This window comes from Symphalangus syndactylus, chromosome 8 (assembly GCF_028878055.3).
Source record: "Symphalangus syndactylus isolate Jambi chromosome 8, NHGRI_mSymSyn1-v2.1_pri, whole genome shotgun sequence".
NCBI lineage: Eukaryota > Metazoa > Chordata > Mammalia > Primates > Hylobatidae > Symphalangus > Symphalangus syndactylus.
Window position 1 is genome coordinate 66,121,206 of NC_072430.2, and position 25,332 is coordinate 66,146,537.

Below are 25,332 nucleotides of genomic sequence, written 5' to 3' on the forward strand. Positions count from 1 at the left end.
CTTTCTAGTATAACATTTAATCGTATAAGAATTTCTTATAGTGTATATTTTGAAAGGTTTTTTTAGCATTTTCTTTAAAGTTTACTATATATATTAATTTATCAGAATCTACTTCAGATTTGTACTAATTTAATTCTACTGAGATACAGAAACATTACTCCTATGTAACTGTTTACTCTTTCTACTTTTTGTGTTATTATTGTTATATATTGTATCTATGTTATAAATTCAATAATATATTGTTATAATTATTAATTTATGTACTTTCATGTTTAATAAAGAAGCTGAGGAAAGAAAGAAGAGCAAGTATATATTTAGTGTTTATTATATTAATATTCATATTATCATTTTTGGTTATCTTCATTTGTTCCTGTGGATTTAAATTATCATCTAGTATGATTTCCTTCCTCCAATACAACTTTGCTCCCACCCACCACCTTTATGCTGTTGTTGTTAATTATATTACATTTCTGTATGTTATAGGCCTAACAATACAATTATAAAAAATTGTTTTATACAATTGTTTTTTAAATCAGCTAAGAGACAAAAGGAAAGTAAATATACATTTATACTGCCTTTTATAATTACATAATTACCTTTGCCCATTCTCTTTGTTTTTCTTGTGGCTTTAAATTACCATCTAGGCACACTTGCTTTTAACTTGAGAAACTTCCTTTAGTATTTCTTATAAGGAAGATCTGTTTGCAACAACTTTTCTCAGTTTATGTTTATCTGGAAATGTCTTCATTTAACCTTCATTTTTGAAAGATGGTTTTGTTCTATATAAGATATTTGGTGTATAGTTTTTTCTTTCAGTGCTTTGAGTATGTCATCCACTGCCTTCTTATCTCCATTATTTCTGATGAGAGGTATCTAATAATTTTATTGAGATTCGCTTGTACATGACAAGTTGTTTTTCTGTGGCTTCATTCAAGCTTTTCTTTTTTTTTTGTCTTTGTTAGCATTTTTACTATGATGTATCTGGGTGTGGAGCTGTTTGCATTTGTCCTGTTGGCATTTGTTGAACTTCTTGTACATTTAGATTAATGTTTTCTGGAAAATATGAAGGTTTCAGTCATTATTTCTTCAAATCCATGTATTTTTTGCTCCTTTCTCCCTCCTTTCCTTCTGGTAATCTCATTAAGCATATGTTGGTAAACTAAATGGTGTCCCATATTTATTGCTCATTTTTCTTTATTCTTTTTTCTTCTGTTCTTCTGATTGCATAATCTCTGTGACTCTATCTCAAGTTTACAGATTCTTTCTTCTGCCTCCAAATTACTGGTGAGCACCTGTAGTGATTTTTTTTATTACAGTTATTGTACTTTTTAACTCTAGACATTCCATTTGGTGCTTCTTTTTTTTTTTTTTTTTTTTTTTTTTTGAGACGGAGTCTCTCTCTGTTGCCCAGGCTGGAGTGCAGTGGCGCAATCTCGGCTCACTGCAAGCTCCGCCTCCCGGGTTCACGCCATTCTCCTGCCTCAGCCTCTCTGAGTAGCTGGGACTACAGGCGCCCACCACCACACCCGGCTAATTTTTTGTATTTTTAGTAGAGATGGGGTTTCACTGTGGTCTCGATCTCCTGACCTTGTGATCCGCCCGCCTCGGCCTCCCAAAGTGCTGGGATTACAAGCGTGAGCCACCGCGCCCGGCCCATTTGGTGCTTCTTAAAAATAATTTCTATTTATTGATATTCTCTATTTGATGCAACATTGTCATCATACCTTCCTTTAAGTTCTTTAAGCATGATTTATTTAAGTTTGTTGAATAAGTTTATAATGAATGCTTTGATATCTTTTTTAAATCTGACATTTTGGCTCTGTCACAGGTAGTTTCTGTTGCCTACTTTTTTCTCTGATCTATGGGTCATACTTTGCTGTTTTGCTGCATGACTCATAATTTTTCTGTTAAAAACTGGACATTTTAGGTAATATATTGTAGCGATTCTGAGCACTGATTCCCTCTGTATGGTTTGGAATTGTTTTTTGTTGTTATTTGATTGTGGTTTGTTTAGTGACTTGGCTAGGCTATTTTGATGAAGTCTATTTCTCCAGTAGTGGAAGGCCTCTGCTCCCATTTCTCAGAGATTGCAGCCTTGGACATGTGCACAGTCACCAGGGGATATCAGTGGTTCTAGCAGGGCTCTCTTTGACTATCTCTTTCCTTGATCTCTCTGTTAAACTTTCTGCCTCATTTGGTATTACCTCTAGCTGTTGTGCTACGCTAAGTGTAGGATGATTTCTCTATTTAAGAAGATAACCCCGGGGCATAAATTGCTCCACAGTCTAATACAATAAAATTCAGGCACTGGTAGTTTTTGAGGCCAGTCTTGGAGGTTTCCTCTAAGAGCAAACACATTCAAAACCTAGCAGAAGGCAAGAAATAACTAAAATCAGAGCAGAACTGAAGGCAATAGAGACACAAAAAAACCCTTCAAAAAATTAATGAATCCAGGAGCTGGTTTTTTGAAAAGATCAACAAAATTGATAGACCGCTAGCAAGACTAATAAAGAAGAAAAGAGAGAAGAATCAAATAGACACAATAAAAAATGATAAAGGAGGTATCACCACCAATCCCACAGAAATACAAGCTACCATCAGAGAATACTACAAACACCTCTATGCAAATAAACCATAAAATCTAGAAGAAATGGATAAATTCCTCGACATATACACCCTCCCAAGACTAAACCAGGAAGAAGTTGAATCTCTGAATAGACCAATAACAGGCTCTGAAATTGAGGCAATAATCAATAGCTTACCAACCAAAAAGAGTCCAGGACCTGATGGATTCACAGCCGAATTCTACCAGAGGTACAAGGAGGAACTGGTACCATTCCTTCTGAAACTATTCCAATCGATAGAAAAAGAGGGAATCCTCCCTAACACATTTTATGAGGCCAGCATCATCCTGATACCAAAGCCTGGCAGAGACACAACCAAAAAAGAGAATTTCAGACCAATATCCTTGATGAACATTGATACAAAAATCCTCAATAAAATACTGGCAAACCAAATCCAGCAGCACATCAAAAAGCTTATCCAACATAATCAAGTGGGCTTCATCCCTGGGACGCAAGGCTGGTTGAACATACGCAAATCAATAAATGTAATCCAGCATATAAACAGAACCAAAGACAAAAACCACATGATTATCTCAATAGATGCAGAAAAGGCCTTTGACAAAATTCAACAACCCTTCATGCTAAAAACTCTCAATAAATTAGGTATTGATGGGACGTATCTCAAAATAATAAGAGCTATCTATGACAAACCCACAGCCAATATCATCCTGAATGGGCAAAAACTGGAAGCATTCCGTTTGAAAACTGGCACAAGACAGCGATGCCCTCTCTCACCACTCCCATTCAACATAGTGTTGGAAGTTCTGGCCAGACCAATCAGGCAGGAGAAGGAAATAAAGGGTATTCAATTAGGAAAATAGGAAGTCAAATTGTCCCTGTTTGCAGATGACATGATTGTATATCTAGAAAACCCCACTGTCTCAGCCCCAAATCTCCTTAAGCTGGTAAGCAACTTCAGCAAAGTCTCAGGATACAAAATCAATGTACAAAAATCACAAGCATTCTTGTACACCAATAACAGACAAACAGAGAGCCAAATCATGAGTGAACTCCCATTCACAATTGCTTCAAAGAGAATAAAATACCTATTAATCCAACTTACAAGGGACGTGAAGGACCTCTTCAAGGACAACTACAAACCACTGCTCAATGAAATAAAAGAGGATACAAACAAATGGAAGAACATTCCATGCTCATGGGTTGGAAGAATCAATATCATGAAAATGGCCATACTGCCCAAGGTAATTTATAGATTCAATGCCATCCCCATCAAGCTACCAATGACTTTCTTCACAGAATTAGAAAAAACTACTTTAAAGTTCATATGGAACCAAAAAAGAGCCCGCATCACCAAGTCAATCCTAAGCCAAAAGAAGAAAGCTGGAGGCATCATGCTACCTGACTTCAAACTATACTACAAGCCTACAGTAACCAAAACAGCATGGTGCTGGTACCAAAACAGAGACATAGATCAATGGAACAGAACAGAGCCTTCAGAAATAATGCCGCATATCTACAGCTATCTGATCTTTGACAAACCTGACAAAAACAAGCAATGGGGAAAGGATTCCCTATTTAATAAATGGTGCTGGGAAAACTGGCTAGCCATTTGTAGAAAGCTGAAACTGGATCCCTTTCTTACACTTTATACAAAAATTAATTCAAGATGGATTAAGACTTACATGTTAGACCTAAAACCATAAAAACCCTAGAAGAAAACCTAGGCAATACCATTCAGGACATAGGCATGGGCAAGGACTTCATGTCTAAAACACCAAAAGCAATGGCAACAAAAGCCAAAATGGACAAATGGGATCTAATTAAACTAAAGAGCTTCTGCACAGCAAAAGAAACTACCATCACAGTGAACAGGCAACCTACAAAATGGGAGAAAATTTTTGCAACCTACTCATCTGACAAAGGCTAATATCCAGAATCTACAATGAACTCAAACAAATTTACAAGAAAAAAACAACCCCATCAAAAAGTGGGCAGAGGACATGAACAGACACTTCTCAAAAGAAGACATTTATGCAGCCAAAAAACACATGAAAAAATGCTCATCGTCACTGGCCATCAGAGAAATGCAAATCAAAACCACGAGATACCATCTCACACCAGTTAGAATGGCGATCATTAAAAAGTCAGGAAACAACAGGTGCTGGAAAGGATGTGGAGAAATAGGAACACTTTTACACTGTTGGTGGAACGGTAAACTAGTTCAACCATTGTGGAAGTCAGCGTGGGGATTCCCCAAGGATCTAGAACTAGAAATACCATTTGACCCAGCAATCTCATTACTGGGTATATACCCAAAGGACTATAAATCATGCTGTTATAAAGACACGTGCAGACTTATGTTTATTGCGGCACTGTTCACAATAGCAAAGACTTGGAACCAACCCAAATGTCCAACAATGATAGACTGGATTAAGAAAATGTGGCACATATACACCATGGAATACTATGCAGTCATAAAAAATGATGAGTTCATGTCCTTTGTAGGGACATGGATGAGACTGGAAACCATCATTCTCAGTAAACTATCGCAAGGACAAAGAACCAAACACCACATGTTCTCACTCATAAGTGGAAATTGAACAATGAGAACACATGGACACAGGAAGGGGAACGCCACACTCTGGGGACTGTTGTGGGGTGGGGGGAGTGGGGAGGGACAGCATTAGGAGATATACCTAATGCTAAATGATGAGTTAATGGGTGCAGCACACCAACATGGCACATGGATACATATGTAACAAACCTGCACATTTTGCACATGTACCCTAAAATTTAAGTATTATAATAATAATAATAAAAAGACAGATATCATACTAATGAAAAAAAAAAACAAAAAAATAAAAAATAAAACTTGGAAATTCAATCAAAAAAAAAAAAAAGTGGATGATAAATGATGCAGAGCCAAGACAAGAAATGCTTGAACTGGACCAGGACAGGCATCATTATCTGAGCACATCTGGCCATGGATAGCATTGTTTTCCTGTCCATGAGTATTAGCAGTTAATAAAGAACAACATTGCATATTAATTTATAGTTACATATATTAATTATAGATGTCTTGGAAATTCAATAATTATAGAAAGTGACCACTTAATCATTTAAAAAAAGTTAAAGGCAACAAGTCAATATGCTTTAGATTTTTAATATTCCCATTGTATATAATATTTGGACCCAATAGTATAAGAGCCATCTGTTTTTCCAAAAGCTTAATATATTAGTCATCTATTTCTGCCTCAAATTCTCTCAAGATTTAGTAACTTAAAGCAATAGTAAACATTATCTCTCACGCTTTCTGTGTGTCAGTAAGTCAGGAGTGGCTTAATTCCTGGTGGTTCTGGCTTGAAGTGTTTCATGAGGTTGTTGTCAAGACGTCAGTCAGGATGCAGTTATGTGAAGGCTTTACTGAGGCTAGAGGATCCACTTCCAAAGTGGATCTCATACTACTGGCAAGTCAGTGGGAGCTGTTGGTGGGAAGCTTCAGCACCTTTCTTCATAGGCCTCTCTCTCAGGATTGCTTGAGGACTTCGTGATTGGCTTCCTCCAAAGCAAGCCATCTGAGAGAGCAAGGCAGAAGTTGCAATGTCTTTTATGGCCTAGCCTTAGAAGCCACTTGCCATCAGTCCTACTGGTCTGAACAATTACACGTTTTTAATGTGGGAGAAGACCACACAAGCATATGATGCAAGCAGACATAAGTCACTGAAGGCCATCATGGAAACTGGCTACTACACCTAACAGCTCCATTTTGATGGTCATGCTAGTTTAAGTCTGGTAGTCAAGCATCTGGTTCCAGAGTCAGATGGAACAGCTTTCCAATCTTGATTTCACTACCTACTTACTCTTTCCAATCCTCGGTTTCCTCATCTGTTATACGGAAATAATGGATCCACCTCATAAGTTTGCTTAAAGAAGTAAATGAGTTAGCACACAAAGAATGATCCTTTCTGCCAGATCATGTTATTTCAGAGCTCAAAATTCTCCAGTGGCTTCCCATCAGACTTAGAAATTTAAGATATAGCAGAACCTGATCTAGCAAGTAACTACCATGCTGATCTTGTTTGTTTTCAATGTCTCCTTTCCTCACTCTGCTCCATCCAGTGGCCTCCTTGTTCTTCAAACTTTCCAGCCACTCCCAGCTCAGCCTTTCCACCTGCTCTTCTCTGTGCCTGGAATGTTTTTCCCTATATGTTTTCATGGGTCATTTGCTCACTTCATTCAAGTCTCTACCTTAATTTTGCCTCCTCAGAGTTCTTCTCTGACTACTCCTTTCATTACTTTATCCATTTTTAAAATTTATAACACTTATTACTACCCAGTATTTTATTATATACAGTTGACCCTTGAACAACACAGGTCTGAACTGTGTGAGTCCACACATATATGGATTTTTTTTCAAGCAAATACACTATTCACGAGATGTAAAACCTGCATACATGGAGGGCCAACTTCCACAGGGTTGACTGTGGGACTTGAGTATGCGAGGATTTTGGTATTGAGGGAGTCCTGGAACAAATCCCATGCATATCCTGAGGGATAACTGCAATTGTTTACTAATTTTGATTATTGTTGCCCTCCTTCACTAGTATGTCAGTTCCATGAGGACTTTGTCTCATTCGTCACTTCTAGTGCCTAGAAGTGTGCCAGTCTTACAGTAGGTGCTCCATACATATTTGTTTAAAAATTAAATAATGCATGTAAATTAACCCATTGCTTGATCCACACCATCACAAGAGTTCAATAAATGCTCTCTGACTTTATCAACATCATCCTCATCATCCCCTTACTAACCTAATATCTCACGTCTATGATACTTTTGTCATTTACAAAGAGTAAGTAATAATGCTTTTAAAAGAAGAGCTGTAAGGATATAGCTATAGTTGGGCATGCTCTGATAAGAAATGAAACTGAGAAGTGCAAGGGAAGGATTTATCTCCTATAAGTGACTTCTTTTTTTCAGATGGCCATCCCTAAAAATTGGTCTTTTCCAACCAAATAACCAGGCTTTCCTCAGGACAAAAGAGTGATGCTTTCTGGAGAGTTGTCTATTGAGTTAGAACACAATAACCTCTGAGAGAGTATAATGTAAGTCAGAGGCAAACAACACATGGGGAGAAGGGAGATTTAAAAAGTATCAACTACCATGCATGTCTATGTTTGTGTTAGTCAAATTAAAACTTTAATAGACTTTAAGTTCTCATTGCATAGTGGGAGTTTGATCATTTTTAATTAGTCATTTCACTTTATTCATAAAATACACAGTGAAAGAACCTTTTAAAGATAGATTCTGCAATAGTGTCTACCTCAAATGAAAATTGTAGTCAGGAATCTGGCATCTGATGGATAGGACAGGGGTTGGAGTAGAAGAACCCCTTGAAGAAACTTGTCCTAGCTAGAAACAGTTCTGGATAAATTACATGTTCCCAACTGTTTCTTTGATTATGCAATCTTCATTATTCTGTGATTTGAATTTCAGCCTTGTTTTGAAGTGAACATCATGACCACAAGCTGTTTACATATTTGACTCTTATTACATTAACATTTTATATCTAACAGATGTACATATCTAATGGCTGATGTTCAAGGAATGTACCAAGGCAGAAAATTTGCAAGTTAAATAATAATGGTGGTCTTAATAAATAATCATGGTTTGCTAAAGTTTTATGTTTGTTTGTTTTCAAATTCAGGCTTGCCCATATAATCCAATGCAGGATTATGAGAATCTCCTAAATTAACTCCTACCTGTATTATAGTTATGATTATTTCTGTTTTCAGACAAATTGGAATATTAATATAACCTTTCCAACTTTTTTCAGTTTGGATAACACTTATTAGACAAGCAGTTTTCAGGGAAAACCATATATTATAAACTGGTCATTTTAAATTATTTAAGACTTGACTCTTGAGTCTTTAGTGGTTGAACAGCGTGCTGGATCATTCTAGGTCAACCTCTGAAGCCGAGGATCATGTTTTATGAACTCTCCAACTTTTGAGGTTCTCCTATAAGGTTATTAATTTCTCACTGTCCCCTCCATTTTCCCCTTACTGCCCCTGCCAAATAAGATCCCCATGCAGGGCTGCTTTGCCTGTATGGTACCTTCATATAAATTAGGAAAGGGCATTCTTTCCTCATGGCAGAGGCAGCCCTGCAGGGCACCTGATTTGGTAAGAACAGTGGCCAGAGCACAGCACTTTGCTAGCAGAGCACAGACTGAATTTGAGCCCCCACTCACCCAATGGCTGGAGGCCCCAGAGCACAGTTGCATGCATCAAAACTCTCTCTTCTCTCCGTATTGCCCATAGGCTGCTGGTGTCTCCAATATTGTCCTAGGAGATGACAGCCCCACTAAATCATATGGGATATAACAAATATTCACTGAGAGGCAGTCTAGTGCAGTGGAACTGCATAGTAAAGTGCTTAGGAGTGGGAATTCTAAAGTCAAATGTCTTGGCTTTGAATCTTGCCTCTACCAACTAATAGACTGAGATCTTAGACTAGTTATGCAATCTTTCTGTGCTTCAGTCTTGGCTTATTGTAAGGCTAACATGAGTTAATATCTAAAACATACTCAATACACATTATTTATTAATGTATGGTAGCACACAAATCCTGAGAGAGTTGTTCAAATATTGCTTCCTCATGCAATTATGAGCAACTAGATGAAAGTGTAATTCCATCTGAGAAGGCTTAATACCTTCCACCCACCCTTCCTGGAAGCTCGCACACAGCACTGAATCATTCAGCAAGCATTTGAACACTTACTGTGCACAATGGTAGACAAAAATATTTTAAGAGACAATGTTCACCCCTCAAAATATGTTCCCTAATTCTCAAAACAATCAAAATAAGAGAACATTATTTATTGTCATAAAATGTGACCATATCAACAAGCATGGCATAGGCCTTCTGGTTTACTAGAATGAACATGTGCTTTAGAGATAGATCATCTTTGAATCCAGCCTCCCTCTCTTATTGGCTATGTGACCTCAAATAAGTTACTTAACTCCTCTGAGCCTCAGTTTCCTAAACAGTAAAATAAAGTAAAACAAAAGTTTCAAGCGTTATTGTAAGGATTGAGATAGTATTTGGAAACAAAAATATTTGTGGCACATAGGAGATACTTAATCAATGGCAGCTTTTGTCCTTATCAATATTTTCTATTATTGCCATCTAATTTCCTTTGTAGAGAACTATGGTGGCTCCCAATAGTCCACAGTTTAAAGTCCAGATGCATAACATTCAATACCTTTGAGAATCTGGCCCCCACCTACCCTTCTGATATGGCTGTGTCCCCACCCAAATCTCATCTTGAATTCCCACATGTCATGGGAGGGACTCGGTAGGAGGTAATTTAATCATGGGGGCAGGTCTTTCCCATGCTGCTCACATGATAGTGAATAAGTCTCATGAGATCTGATGGTTTTAAAAATCTGATGCTTCTCCTTGCCCTCCACCATGATTGTGTGGCCTCTGCAGAGGCCTGTAAGTCCACTAATCCTCTCTTTCTTCCATAAGTTGCCCAGTCTCAGGTATGTCTTTATGAGCAGTGTGAAAACGGACTAGTACAGTAAATTGGTACCAGTAGAGTGAGGCACTGCTAAAAAGATACCCAAAAATGTGGAAGCGACTTTGGAACTGGGTAACAGGCAGAAGTTGCAATAGTTAGGAGGGTTCAGAAGAAGACAGAAAAATGTGGGAAAGTTTGGAACTTCCTAGAGACTTGTTGAAGGCTTTGCCAAAAATGCTAATAATGATATGGACAATAAAGTCCAGGCTGAAGTGGATTCAAATAGGAATGAGGAACTTGTGGGAAACTGGAGCAAAGGTGACTCTTGTTATGTTTTAGCAAAGAGACTGGCAGCACTTTGCCCCTGCCCTAGAGATTTGTGGAACTTTGAACTTGAGAGAAATGATTTAGGGTATCTGGCAAAAGGAATTTCTAAGCAGCAAAGCATTCAAGAGGTGACTTGGGTGCTGTTAAAGGAATTCAGTTTTATAAGGGAAGCAGAGCATAAAAGTTCATAAAATTTGCAGCTTGACAACGCAGTAGAAAAGAAAATCCTATTTTCTGAGGAGAAATTCAAGGCTGCTGCAGAAATTTGCATAAGAAATGAGGAGCTGAATGTTAATCCCCAAGGCAGTGGGGAAAACGTCTCCAGGGCATGTCAGAGGTCTTCACAGCAGCCCCTCCCATCACAGGCCCAGAGGCCTAGGAGGAAAAAGTGGTTTTGTGGGTCATGCCCAGGGTCGCCGTGCTGTGTACAGTCTAAGGACTTGGTGCCCTACATCCCAGCCCCTCCAGCCATGGCTGAAATGGGCCAACATGGAGCTTGGGCCATGACTTCAGAGTGTGCAAGCCTCAAGCATCTATGTGGTGTTGAGCTTGCGAGTGCACAGAAGTCAAGAATTGGGGTTTGGGAACCTCTGACTAGATTTCAGAGGATGTATGGAAATGCCTGGATGTCCAGGCGGAAGTTTGCTGCAGGGGTGGGGCCCTCAGGGAGAACCTCTGCTAGGGCAGTGCAGAAGGGAAATGTAGAGTCAGAGCCCCCACACACAGTCCCTACGGGGGCACCGCCTAGTGGAGCTGTGACAAAAGGCCACTGTCCTCCAGACCCCAGAATGGTAGATCCATTGACAGCTTGCATCATGCACCTGGAAAAGCCACAGACACTCAATGCCAGCCCATGAAAGCAGCCAGGAGGGAGGTTGTACCCAGCAAAGCCACAGGGTGGAGCTGCCCAAGACCATGGGAATTCATCTCTTGCATCAATGTGACCTGGATATGAGACATGGAGTCAAAGGAGATCATTTTGGAACTTAAAATCATGCTGCTATAAAGACACATGCACACGTATGTTTATTGCGGCACTATTCACAATAGCAAAGAGTTGGAACCAACCCAAATGTCCAACAACGATAGACTGGATTAAGAAAATGTGGCACATATACACCATGGAATACTATGCAGCCATAAAAAATGATGAGTTCGTGTCCTTTGTAGGGACATGGATGAAACTGGAAAACATCATTCTCAGTAAACTATCACAAGGACAAAAAACCAAACACCGCGTGTTCTCACTCATAGGTGGGAATTGAACAATGAGAACTCATGGACACAGGAAGGGGAACATCACGCTCCGGGGACTGTTGTGGGGTGGGGGGAGGGGGGAGGGACAGCATTAGGAGTTACACCTAATGCTAAATGACGAGTTAATGGGTGCAGGAAATCAACATGGCACATGGATACATATGTAACAAACCTGCACATTGTGCACATGTACCCTAAAACCCTAAAGTATAATAAAAAAAAAAAAAAAGAAAAAAAAAAAAAAAAAAGATTTGACTGCCTTGGCTGGGTGCGGTGGCTCATGCCTGTAATCCCAGCACTTTTGCGGATCACCTGAGGTTGGGAGTTTGAGACCAGGCTGACCAACATGGAGAAACCCTGTCTCTACTAAAAGTACAAAAAATTAGCCAGGCATGGTGGCACATCCCTCTAATCCCAGCTAGGATTTTGGACTTGCATGGGGCCTGTAGCCCCCTTTTTTTGGCCAATTTCTCTCATTTGGAATGGCTGTATTTACCCAATGCCTGTATCCCCATTGTTTCTAGGAAGTAACTAACTTTCTTTTGATTTTACAGGCTCATAGGCAGAAGGGACTTGCCTTGTCTCAGATGAGACTTTGGACTGTGGACTTTTGAGTTAATGCTGAAATGAGTTAAGACTTTGGGGGACTGTTGGGAAGGCATGATTAGTTTTGAAATGTGAGGACATGAGATTTGGGAGGGACTGGGGCAGAATGATATGGTTTGGCTGTGTCCCCACCCAAATCTCATCTTGAATTCCCACATGTTGTAGGAGATACCTGGTAGGAGATAATTGAGTCATGGGGGCAGGTCTTTCCCATGCTATTCTAGTGATAGTGAATAAGTATCATGGATCTGATGGTTTTAAAAACATGAGTTTCACTCTATGAGCTCTATTCTCGTCTGCTATCCATGTAAGATGTGACTTGCTTCTCCTTGCCTTCCACCATGATTATGAGGTCTCCCCAGCCATATAGAACTGTAAGTGCATTAAACCTCTCTCTCCTCTGTAAATGGCCCAGTCTCGGGTATGTCTTTATCAGCAGTGTGGTAGCAGACTAATACACCTTCTATCCACTCCCCTAATCTGTGAACCTTAGAGCCCAAACATGGCGCTTCTTTCAAGTTCCAGAACCTGCCATTACAGATCTTTTGCTGTGATGATTAATTTTGTGTATCAATTTGGGCCATGGGATGCCCAGATATATTTGTTCAAACATGATTCTGGGTGCTTCTGTGGGTATTTTAGGGTGAAATTAACATTTAAATCAGTAGATCAAGTAAAGCAGATTATTCTTTCTAATGTTAATAAGCTTCAGCCAATAAGTTGAAGGCCTGAATAGAACAGAAAGGCTGACCCTCCCCTGAGGAGGAAACAATTCTGTCCACCTAATGGACTTCCAACTAGAAAATAGGATTTCTTTCTGCCTTCAGACTTCAACTGTAGCATCAACTCTTCTACAGTTTCAAGCCTGCAGGCCTTTTGACTAGAGCTACAGCACCAATTCTCCTGGTTATCAGGCCTTAGAACTCAAACTGAAACTATTAGTTATCCAGGGTTCCAGCTTGCTGACTTACTCCACAGATCTTTGGATCTGCCAGACTCTGTAATCACCTAAGCCAATTTCTTGTAAGATTTATCTGTATATGTATATGTATGTACATATATATGCGTGCATCCTATTGGTTCTGTTTTTCTAGAGAAACCTGACTGATACATCTGTCTTTACATCCAGTGTTCCCTCTCTCTAGACAACCCTTCTTACTGCTTTTGTCCAGCAAATTTCATTCATTCTTATGTAAACATATGTATTTAGTTTAAATAATAACAATAAAATAAACATCTACTGACCCTCCAAGAAACAAATAGAAGGCCCTTGACCACTCTTTATATTTTTTAGGTCAGTATTTTTTTATTTGTATTTTAAAAGCATAAAGGATAAAATCATTATATCACCTTTGACTTGAAGAAACCAAGAAACTTAACTGTGGCCTAAAAGCTACAAAGTTTCATAGTCACTAGAAATACCATTTGACCCAGCCATCGCATTGCTGGGTATATACCCAAAGGATTATAAATCATGCTGCTATAAAGACACATGCACACGTATGTTTATTGCGGCACTATTCACAATAGCAAAGAGTTGGAACCAACCCAAATGTCCAACAACGATAGACTGGATTAAGAAAATGTGGTACATATACACTATGGAATACTATGCAGCCATAAAAAAGGATGAGTTCATGTCCTTTGTAGGGACATGGATGAAGCGGGAAACCATCATTCTCAGCAAACTATCTCAAGGACAAAAAACCAAACACCACTCATAGGTGGGAATTGAACAATGAGAACACATGGACACAGGAAGGGGAACATCACACACCGGGGCCAGTTGTGGGGTGGGGGGAAGGGGGAGGGATAGCATTAGGAGATATACCTAATGTAAATGACGAGCTAATGGGTACAGCACACCAACATGGCACATGTATACATATGTAACAAACCTGCACGTTGTGCACATGTACCCTAAAACTTAAAGTATAATTTAAAAAAAAAAAAAGAAAACAAAAATAGAGGAAATTAAAAAAAAAAAGTTCATAGTCACTCTGCAGGGGTGCTACTAAGAATTAATCAAATGCAATTTGAACAGTATAATACTGTGGAGAAAATAATAGGATTTCATTATTTTAAATTTATATTTTTTCTTTCATGTATTGTGTCTTTTTATCTACAGCATGGGTTCTTTTTTTAAAGTAAGTATGGATTTTGGTTTTTGTGTTTTGTTCTGGTGTCTTTTTATGTTTTTCTTGACTGGTCTTAAGGAGCCACTAGGTGGCAGAGGTTGCTTCTTTTGGTTACAGTGAGAAAATATTTTAAAATAATTCAGTGGGAAACAGTTTTAGAAAAATTTAAAAATCACATTATAGACTTCATAAATACATTTGCACTGGTATCTGATGGTTCTGACATCAGCAAATTTGATCTATTAGCTGTATTGTAGTAATAATGATGACAAAAACAACAACAACAATAGATATACCACGAACACTTACTGAGTGCTTCTTATGTACCAGCAACAGACCAAGAGGTGTTCATAGATTATGCTGTTTAATCCTCACTGCAGCCCAATGAGACAAACACTGTTAATCTTCATTATGCAGAGGAAGGAGCAGAGTCTTGAGGAGGTCAAGTAGTGCCTAGGTCATTGATAAGTAGCAGAGTCTGGATTCAAAACAGGTCTGATAGACATCAGAGCCTGAGTGATTAACAACCTCCCTTCACAGACTTCAGAACTGGGAATTTTTTTTTTAATTTTTTCTTTTTGGAAGGCTGAACCACGTTGTGAAGGAATTAATGTTAGACATGTATTAGTTTCAGGCATATTGTCATGTTGTCAATGTCATGTAATATAAATGAGCTTAATCCTTAAAGTCCTTATGAAACAAAGAGTTTATTAAGGTCTTTACAGTTATATAGGCCAACTTCTCATCTTTTGTCTAATCATCATGTTTATTCCCTTAGAACCTCTTTCCATTATGTTTGTATGCCTGTAAGAGATAATTCATCAGTGAAAGCCAGTTTTTCCCACTGATCTTTCTCTAGCCAAAAAATTAAAGATCCCTGCAACAGTGTAATTGGCAAGAACAATATTATGATGGTGTCAATTTACATATATAAAAATAAAATAAACTACAATGACAGAGCTGTTAAAAAATTAGTTTTAACAAGTCCAGTGTGCTCATCTTCAGAAAAGTATATCATATTCTAAAGCTTCAAGCTGACAAGAGGCATCCACGATAACAAAAAGATGTTTTTCTTTATTTCCTAAATAATACTTAATACCTATCTTAATAATATAATGGAAAAATTGAGAGATTATGGAGATAATGGTGGTGAATGTTAGCTGGGCGTGGTGACGCTTGCCTGTAGTCCCAGCTAATTGGGAGGCTGGGATGAGAGAATTGCTTGAGCCCAGGAGGTGGAGGCTGCAGTGAGCTGAGATCGCGCCACTGCACTCCAGCCTGGGTGACAGAGCGAGACTCGTCACACACACACACACACACACACACACAAAATTGGTTAATGTTAAGAAGCTTTGTGCCAATATGTGACTGTTTTATACGTGTGAAACAGGGCAGTGAACGTGTAGAAATTTCACAGGACTCTGTGACTCTTAGGAAATCTCACAGGGCCAGTTCTCATTTTGTTAATTGGTAAAGATTTACTTCTTATCTTTATCTTGTGGTTCCTTTCTATTTCTCTTTTTTAGGAAAAAAGAAAGTGAGAAGGAGTGAGTAGGTGATTTGCCATACTTACACAGACGTTATTTGAGAGCTTGTTTGGAGGTTCTAGCAGGGGAGCGCAGCTACTCGTATACCCTTGACCGAAGACCGGTCCTCCTCTATCGGGGATGGTCGTCCTCTTCGACCGAGCGCGCAGCTTCGGGAGGGACGCACATGGAGCGGTGAGGGAGGAAGGGGACACCCGCCTAGCCAGCCAGATCAGCCGAATCAACCCTGGCGATCAATGGGGTGACAGATGTCGCAGCCAGATCGCCCTCACATCCACACAGACGTTATTTGAATAAATGAAACAGCATCTTGAAATCTTCGTGTTCCCAGATATGAAGGTAGGACTGTGGGGTAAAAGGAGGAAGTTTACATTTCATTTATCTTTATTACATGTTAAGTTATGAAATTGTCCCTAAATCATCTAGATTGAATGATACCTTTTTTTTTTTTTTTTTGAGACGGTCTCCCTCTGGTGTCATTATGGCTCACTGCAGCCTCTTGGGTTCAAGTGATTCTTGTGCCTCAGTCTCCTGAGTAGCTGGGATTACAGGCACATGCCACCACACCTGGCTAATTTTTATACATTTTGTAGAGACGGGATTTTGCCATGTTGCCCAGGCTGGCCTCGAACTCCTGAGCTCAAGCAATCTTCCTGCCTCGGCCTCCCAAAGTGCTGAATGATATCTTACACTATATTCATATAATGCTTTCTAGTTTAGAAGGTGCTTTCAAAAAACATCAGCTTTGTTTTTTTTTGTTTTTTGTTTTTTTAAGACGACGTCTCACTCTGTCGCCCAGGCTGGAGTGCAATGGTGCGATCTTGGCTCACTGCAACCTCCGCCTCCCGACTTCAAGCTATTCTCCTGCTTCAGCCTCCTGAGTAGCTGGGATTACAGGCGCGCCCCACCATGACTGGCTAATTTTTGTATTTTCAGTAGAGACGGGGTTTCACCATGTTGGTCAGGCTGGTCTCAAACTCCTGACCTCGTGATCCGCGCGCCTCGGCCCCCTAAAGTGCTGGGATTACAGGTGTGAAACATCAGCTTTTTAAATCTTTAAAACCATGCTTTGAAATAGAGAAGTAAACAGATTCAAATTGAAATTAGTAGCTCATTGGATATTGGAGTTTGTTGGCTATTAAATATGAAACTTATTTGTATTATAATTTAGTGGTTTTTCAATTTTTCATTAAAATCTTCAAATTATAATAGAATTAAATGACAATTCAGAATAATTTTCTTCCATTTGGTTTCCTTTTACATATTCACACTTTATGTTGGTCAAACTTAAATCTTTAGTATGGCTGTATATTTTAGATGTGCCAATAAGTTGTGAATTTATATAACTAAGAACTTTTCTGAATAACAGAACAAAAATAAATGAATAAAACATTCAAGAATCCAGTATCTTAGGAATTTTAGATTAAAAAATTGCTATCACACTGATTGGAAATTTTACTGACAAGTAACTTTTTAATATTATTATTTCCTTAGGCTATAGAAGTACATGTTAGGGATTAGCAGTTTAATGCTATTTACTGTCAGTTTATTGATTAATTGATTTTTTTGTATGTTGTTTACTGACTCCTTTTTTAAAAAAGAAATTATATTTACCCATAGCAAGTTTGAGAGGCTTCTTATCAGAATAATTGTTAAAAGAGATCTCTTCTAATTTTATAATTTAAAATGGTGTGCCTGTAGAATGTAATCCTGTACAGTATTATTTTATCCTATTTATTTCCTCTGTTGGGTCATATTCTCTTCTATCCCTTTATTGTTCACAAAATAACTGCCTGCGTACTTAGATTTTACATGATTTGTATGTGTATCATCATACAATAAAATCATTAAGAGTCAGACATTTTATGTTTGTCTGTACCTTTCTCTCCTCTGAACCTCCTTAATGTCTTTTGTTTTCCTGCTAAAAATAGCTGTTCTTCAGCTATCTAATAAGTACTAAGAGCCCTCATTCTGTTGAAAATAGTTTAAACAAAAAGGGGGCAGCCTTAGCAAAGGTATAAAGGTTAAAAAATTTTCATATTGTGTAAAACTGCTTCCCTTTCCTCATTGTACTAGGATAAGTAAGGCTAGTTGCTGTGACAATCAAATCTCAAAATGTCAGTGGCTTACTACAACAGAAGTTTACTTTTTGCTGTCGTGCAAAGTCTAATAATGATATTCTGGGTTGGATAACAGCCTTCAATGTGGGCAGTCAGGGAACCTGTCTCCTTCCTTTAAGATGAATCCAGGAGCTGGCTTTTTGAAAAGATCAACAAAATTGATAGACCACTAGCAAGACTAATAAAGAAGAAAAGAGAGAAGAATCAAATAGACGCAATAAAAAATGATAAAGGAGATATCACCACCGATCCCACAGAAATACAAACTACCATCAGAGAATGCTGTAAACAACTCTATGCAAATAAACTAGAAAATCTACAAGAAATGGATAAATTCCTGGACACATACACTCCCACAAAACTAAACCAGGAAGAAGTTGAATCTCTGAATAGACCAATAACAGGCTCTGAAATTGAGGCAGTAATTAATAGCCTACCAACCAAAAAAAGTCCTAGACCAGATGGATTCACAGCCAAATTGTATCAGAGGTACAAGGAGGAGCTGGTACCATTCCTTCTGAAACTATTCCAATCAGTAGAAAAAGAGAGAATCCTCCCTAACTCATTTTATGAGGCCAGCATCATCCTGATACTAAAGCCTGGCAGAGACACAACAACAAAAGAGAATTTTAGACCAATATCCTTGATGAACATCGATGCAAAAATCCTCAATAAAATACTGGCAAACTGAATCCAGCAGCACATCAAAAAGCTTATCCACCATGATCAAGTGGGCTTTATCCCTGGGACACAAGGCTGGTTCAACACAAATCAATAAATGTAATCCAGCATATAAACAGAACCAAAGACAAAAACCACATGATTATCTCAATAGATGCAGAAAAGGCCTTTGACAAAATTCAACAGCCCTTCATGCTAAAAACTCTCAATAAATTCGGTATTGATGGGACGTATCTCAAAATAATAAGAGCTATTTATGACAAACTCACAGCCAATATCATACCGAATGGTCAAAAACTGGAAGCATTCCCTTTGAAAACTGGCACAAGATAGGGATGCCCTCTCTCACCACTCCTATTCAACATAGCGTTAGAAGTTCTGGCCAGGGCAATCAGGCAGGAGAAAGAAATAAAGGGTATTCAATTAGGAAAAGAGGAAGTCAAATTGTCCCTGTTTGCAGATGACATGATTGTATATCTAGAAAACCCCATCGTCTCAGCCCCAAATCTCCTTAAGCTGATAAGCAACTTCAGCAAAGTCTCAGGATACAAAATCAATGTGCAAAAATCACAAGCATTCTTATACACCAATAACAGACAAACAGCCAAATCATAAGTGAACTCCCATTCACAATTGCTTCAAAGAGAATAAAATACCTAGGAATCCAACTTACAAGGGATGTGAAGGACCTCTTCTAGAACTACAAACCACTGCTCAATTAAATAAAAGAGGACACAAACAAATGGAAGAACATTCCATGCTCATGGATAGGAAGAATCAATATTGTGAAAATGACCATACTGCCCAAGGTAATTTATAGATTCAATGCCATCCCCATCAAGCTACCAATGACTTTCTTCACAGAATTGGAAAAAACTACTTTAGAGTTCATATGGAACCAAAAAAGAGCCCGCATTGTCAAGTCAATCCTAAGCCAAAAGAACAAAGCTGGAGGCATCACACTACCTGATTTCAAACTATTCTACAAGGCTACAGTAACCAAAACAGCATGGTACTGGTACCAAAACAGAGATATAGACCAATGGAACAGAACAGAGCCCTCAGAAATAATGCCACATATCTACAACTATCTGATCTTTGACAAACCTGACAAAAACAATAAATGGGGAAAGGATTCCCTATTTAATAAATGGTGCTGGGAAAACTGGCTAGTCATATGTAGAAAACTGAAACTGGATCCCTTCCTTACACCTTATACAAAAATTAATTCAAGATGGATTAAAGACTTACATGTTAGACCTAAAACCATAAAAACCCTAGAAGAAAACCTAGGCAATACCATTCAGGACATAGGCATGGGCAAGGACTTCATGTCTAAAACACCAAAAGCAATTGCAACAAAAGCCAAAATGGACAAATGGGATCTAATTAAACTAAAGAGCTTCTGCACTGCAAAAGAAACTACCAACAGAGTGAACAGGCAACCTACAGAATGGGAGAAAATTTTTGCAATCTACTCATCTGACTAAGGGCTAATATCCAGAATCTACAAAGAGCTCAAACAAACTTACAAGAAAAAAACAACCCCATCAAAAAGTGGGCAAAGGATATGAACAGACACTTCTCAAAAGAAGACATTTATGCAGCCAACAGACACATGAAAAAATGCTCATCATCACTGGCCATCAGAGAAATGCAAATTAAAACCACAATGAGATACCATCTCACGCCTGTTAGAATGGCCATCATTAAAAAGTCAGGAAACAACAGGTGCTGGAGAGGATGTGGAGAAATAGGAACACTTTTACACTGTTGGTGGGACTGTACACTAGTGCAACCATTGTGGAAGTCAGTGTGGCAATTCCTCAAGGATCTAGAACTAGAAATACCATTTGACCCAGCCATCCCGTTACTGGGTATATACCCAAAGGATTATAAATCATGCTGCTATAAAGACACATGCACACGTATGTTTATTGCTGCACTATTCACAATAGCAAAGACTTGGAATCAACCCAAATGTCCAACAATGACAGACTGGATTAAGAAAATGTGGCACATATACACCATGGAATACTATGCAGCCATAAAAAAGATGAGTTCATGTCCTTTGCAGGGACATGGATGAAGCTGGAAACCATGATTCTCAGCAAACTATTGCAAGGAGAAAAAACCAAATACCACGTGTTCTCACTCATAGGTGGGAATTAAACAATGAGAACACTTGAACACAGGGGCCTGTAGTGGGGTGGAGGGGAGAGGGGAGGGATAGCATTAGGAGATATACCTAATGTAAATGAGGAGTTAATGGGTACAGCACACCAACATGGCACATGTATACGTATGTAACAAACCTGCACGTTGTGCACATGTACTCTAGAACTTAAAAGTATAAATAAAAAAAAAAAAAGATGGGGTAGTAGAGCCCATCTGCTAAGGATATCAGAGTTTGCTGCTGGATCCTCTGCATCCAGCTGGCAAATGGGGTTTAAGAAGAAGAAGAATCACATAGGAAGTTTGTATGAAACTTCCAGGCCTGGAAATGGCTGACATGGTTCTGTCCTCATTCTATTGGTCATAACTCAGTCATGTGCAAGGGAGGCAGTTAAATGTTGTTTAGCTATGTGGCCAGGAGGTAAAGGAAAAGGTTTTGTTGAACATCTAGCAGTTCTTGCCAAGCCTGTGGTAGTTGTCCTATGGAAGAGGTTCCTTAGGCAACTCTCACGTCTTCCTTATGCGGAAGTCATTTGGGTTTGGGGCTGCAGGATTTTCAAGCCACATCTATGCCCTGCTACCACTCTTAATCTTTGAACCTTTAGAGTAGATTATCCTGAAGTCTTTTACTGACAGGTCTCAAATGTTACATTGCTCTGAGGGACTTAGGGGCTGACAAGAGTTGTGTATAGGCATGAAAGATGGAAAATGGACATGTAGTAGCTGAAATGGGTTCAGATTTACCTGACTCTGCTGAAGTTACTTCCCAAATCCTATAGTAAGAGTTCCACCACTATCTCTTCAAGCTCTCCTCTGATTCCTATTTCCCACTGTCTTTAGCATGACCTGGACTCCACTTCTGGCAGGCAGTGAACTCGTGATCAGTGTGGCCAGCATTCATTAGTAGAATTGGCTCCAGGAAAAACTGAACAAGAAAATTAATGAGGTTGTATAGGTTCATTAAGCAGATGTATTAATGAATTCTTCAGTGATATTTGAAATAGATTAAAACATTATTTTTATTTTTTTGCTGTGAAGTACACATGTGCCTAGCACTGAATTTGGTAATTGGTTTACTTGGTTATTAAAAATTACATTCCAGTATATCCATCAACTTTTTAATCTTTGAAACTGATTGAATGTAAATTTAATTCTATTAACTTGTTTTATTATTGTTACTATGGAGGCTACAGGAAGCACAACCTTTGTAAATTCACAACCCAAATGAATTAGCTTCCAAGCAATTAATGTTTTTATACATTTAGTTGCTTTAAATGACTTTTGAAATGATTTTCATTTTTGGTCAAAAATGAATATGGATTGTTTTACTTGCTTGAATTTCTAAATATGCAGCCCAAAACTGTAGATTATAAACATAAAATTAATTCATATAGGATGAATTAATTTATAGGATGTATAGGATATATATTATTCTGTTCTAAATTTTCAAATAATAATTATTTCAAAGTATATGCATAAAATGAAAATTGCTAAAAGTCATGACAGAAAGTAATTTGCTATTTGTCAGTGTAGTGTTAGTGATAGTTATGACCAGTTAACTCTCATAGATAACACTTCGTTTGAATGATAACATTGTTTCCCCTGAATATTGTGTCTTTCTCATTTAGAATTATGACCCACTCAGAAATCTCTGTGGAGATTCTGAAGAAAATATGGATTCAGCCCAATGACTAAAAAGTTTCAGTCAATTCACTCATCTTAGCCAGAAATGACATCTTATGATAACTTTAATTCAAGAAGAAAAGTAAATTGACATTGCTGTTCTCCACAAAGTATATTCAATAAGATTCTGCATATTGAGCTTGAGTTCAGATGCAGCTTCCTCCTGGGACACATGGAGAGAAGCACTAGTCGTTTTTAGCTTGGTAGGGTCTCTAACCAGCATTCTACCCATCCAAGCTAGAAAATCATCCACCTCTCAGTAAAGCTACCCTCTCCACCAGAATAGCCACAACTAGTAATTAGAATGTAAACAGAGGTGAATTCAGTCACTGGGACCTGTTTTAAGTCTGTACTTCTCCATCAGAGTAGCAGAACAGCTTTGGAGCCTGAGTTTGTTATCCCAGCTCCACCATTCACAAATTATGGTATCTTAGGCAAATTCCTAAACTTCTCTCATCCATAGTTTCCTCTTAATGTAAAATGGGGATAATAATAGTACTTATTTTATAGGCAGTGATATGAGGGCTTATTACTATTTGCAAAAACCAATTGTTAAATTTTCAGGAATTTTAAAAAATTTAAATTATTATACAATTTACTAAATTATATCAAATTAAAGGCAATAAATACTCAAAACTTATTTCCTAATTATTTGACTATATTTTACTGTTATCTATGTTTTTGGGGTTATTTATATCTGTTGTATGTGTGTAGTGCAAATAGCATATAATGGTGAGCTACTTACTGGGCTGTTGTGAATCTCGGCCCATCTCTCATGTTCAGTGACATGAGGTTGGTAGCTTGAAACTAGCAATGGTGGAAATTGGCAAACACTACAAATCAGGCTTTTTTTTTTTTTTTTGAGAGCTGGTTGTTAAATTTTTACCAGTAAACCACTGCTCGTAGTGTTTTTAGTATTTATCATCCTTAAAAAATATGTTAAATATATCTGTGTTATATAAATGTGTAATATGTAATATATATTAACATGTACATATATTTTGCGTGTGTGTAAACAAAGAAGCATGGTTTTGAGTAAATTCTCAAGATATATTAGCCATTATTACTTCTGAGTTGTGTTTATTTCATTTTTCATTTCTATATTCTTTGCTCCCTTTTTCTTTCAGTTCTATTTCTTTTCCTCTCCTTTCCCATCCTGCAGCCCCAAATCTAAAACAGTGAGTATGGAAAATAGGAGAATAACTAGAAATTATTCTAGTTCCCCTTTCTTTCATCCTAATGTCTACTGACTTGATCTGAGACTATGTATATCTGATGTAGCACTGGATCCCCAGCACTGAGCAGTAAGCCTGCCCAGCCCTCAACTGGTCCCTGCTCTGCAGATCCACCTGAGGGCAGGCAGGCAGCAAGAGTGTTGAAGAGGCTGTGCAGAACGCAGAGTCTTCCTTCTGTGCACTGAGTTTCTCATAGGCCCCATTTGGCTCTAGAAAGTCAAAGCTTTAGTTAGGAACTGCTTCCTTCGAGCAATGTTGCCCTTCCAAGACCACCCCAAGATCACTATAAAGGTTTTAGAAAATGTTCTAGAGAGTATATTAGATTAAGTAACTTCAAACAGCTGTCAATAGCAGTGGACTATTCAGTGAAGAAGTATGCAAATATAAGAACTTACTAAGGTTTTCATTTGCCCCCAGTTCTGGAAACTCTTCATCTTGGCCCTTCTTCCATTTTATATGCCTCGTCAAGAGCTTTCCTATGTAGTAATGTAGTAATTGTTACCAAACTGGCTCTGGTTTTCAGAATCAGATATTCATCCTGTTTGTCAATTTAATGACTTGCTTTGGCTCATTTTACAATAAGAAATCCCTCTTTCCTATGGCCTAATTCAGTTTTTATTAATTTGCCTTTTAATGATGAACTTTGAGATTTAGTTTTATAATGTCTTGGTTGCATTTTTAAAAAAATTATAGGTTACTATTTTGCCCTAATTCAAAGTAACAGTAACACCTGTATTTCAAGTTGTTGTTAAGTAGATAAAAATACCAATTTGCTACAGTTCATTTACCGATAATTATACTTTTAGTGAACAGAGTCCTTTATAGATTCTAAAATTTGAAGAGAATTACCCATTGGATTTTTATGCATATGACTTTTGCCACAATCCTCATTGACCTTCCTAGTGCTCTTTGTGATCAAGAGTTCAGGAATCTATAACCAGCTCTTTTATTTATGCTACTGGTACTAACTTATCTAAATATGAAATCTTGTACCATCAGATAATTGTAGATAAAGAAATGAAATTCAGAGATAAATGTTTTCTTTTAATGATCCGGTCCCTTAAAATAAAATAAAAAAAAAATAAACATTTATAAAGATTTTGCTGCCCAAATCATCTTAAATAGGTTATGGATTGGCATTAATCCATCCTCTGGGACAACTGGGTTGCTTTTTAGGTTAAAGGTGGTTCAGCACCTGGCTCATGAGTGGCCCTCTGCAGCAGTAAGTTAATTGTCTATGCAGCCCCTGGTATTGTCCCAGCTGCAAAGCAGATGGTGCAGTGAGCAGAGGGCAGCTGTATTGGTCCTGCCCCCTGGTTTCATTGCTTACAGGCCACAAATCTCTCTGTCTCCTTCCTTCCCTTTCTTTCCTTGCACGTATATTTACTTCCATTTATTTGCTACTGTGGGCTCAAAAATATTCCTTTTCATCCCTGCCTTCCCAACCACCAA

General features: G+C 38.1%; 1 long non-coding RNA gene across 2 annotated transcripts in view; it reads left to right on the forward strand.

Annotated features, from left to right (window-relative positions):
- The window catches only part of LOC134737332 (uncharacterized), a 43,003-nt gene that overhangs the window by 5,619 nt on the left and 12,052 nt on the right, over positions 1 to 25,332 (forward strand). Inside the window, exons 2-3 of one of the 2 annotated variants that reach the window (XR_010122129.1) lie at positions 15,966 to 16,325; positions 16,762 to 17,843. This is a non-coding gene — a long non-coding RNA (uncharacterized lncRNA). Of the gene's footprint in view, positions 1 to 15,965; positions 16,326 to 16,761; positions 17,844 to 25,332 lie in introns of those variants that run through there. The other variant, XR_010122130.1, reaches the window with a different exon arrangement.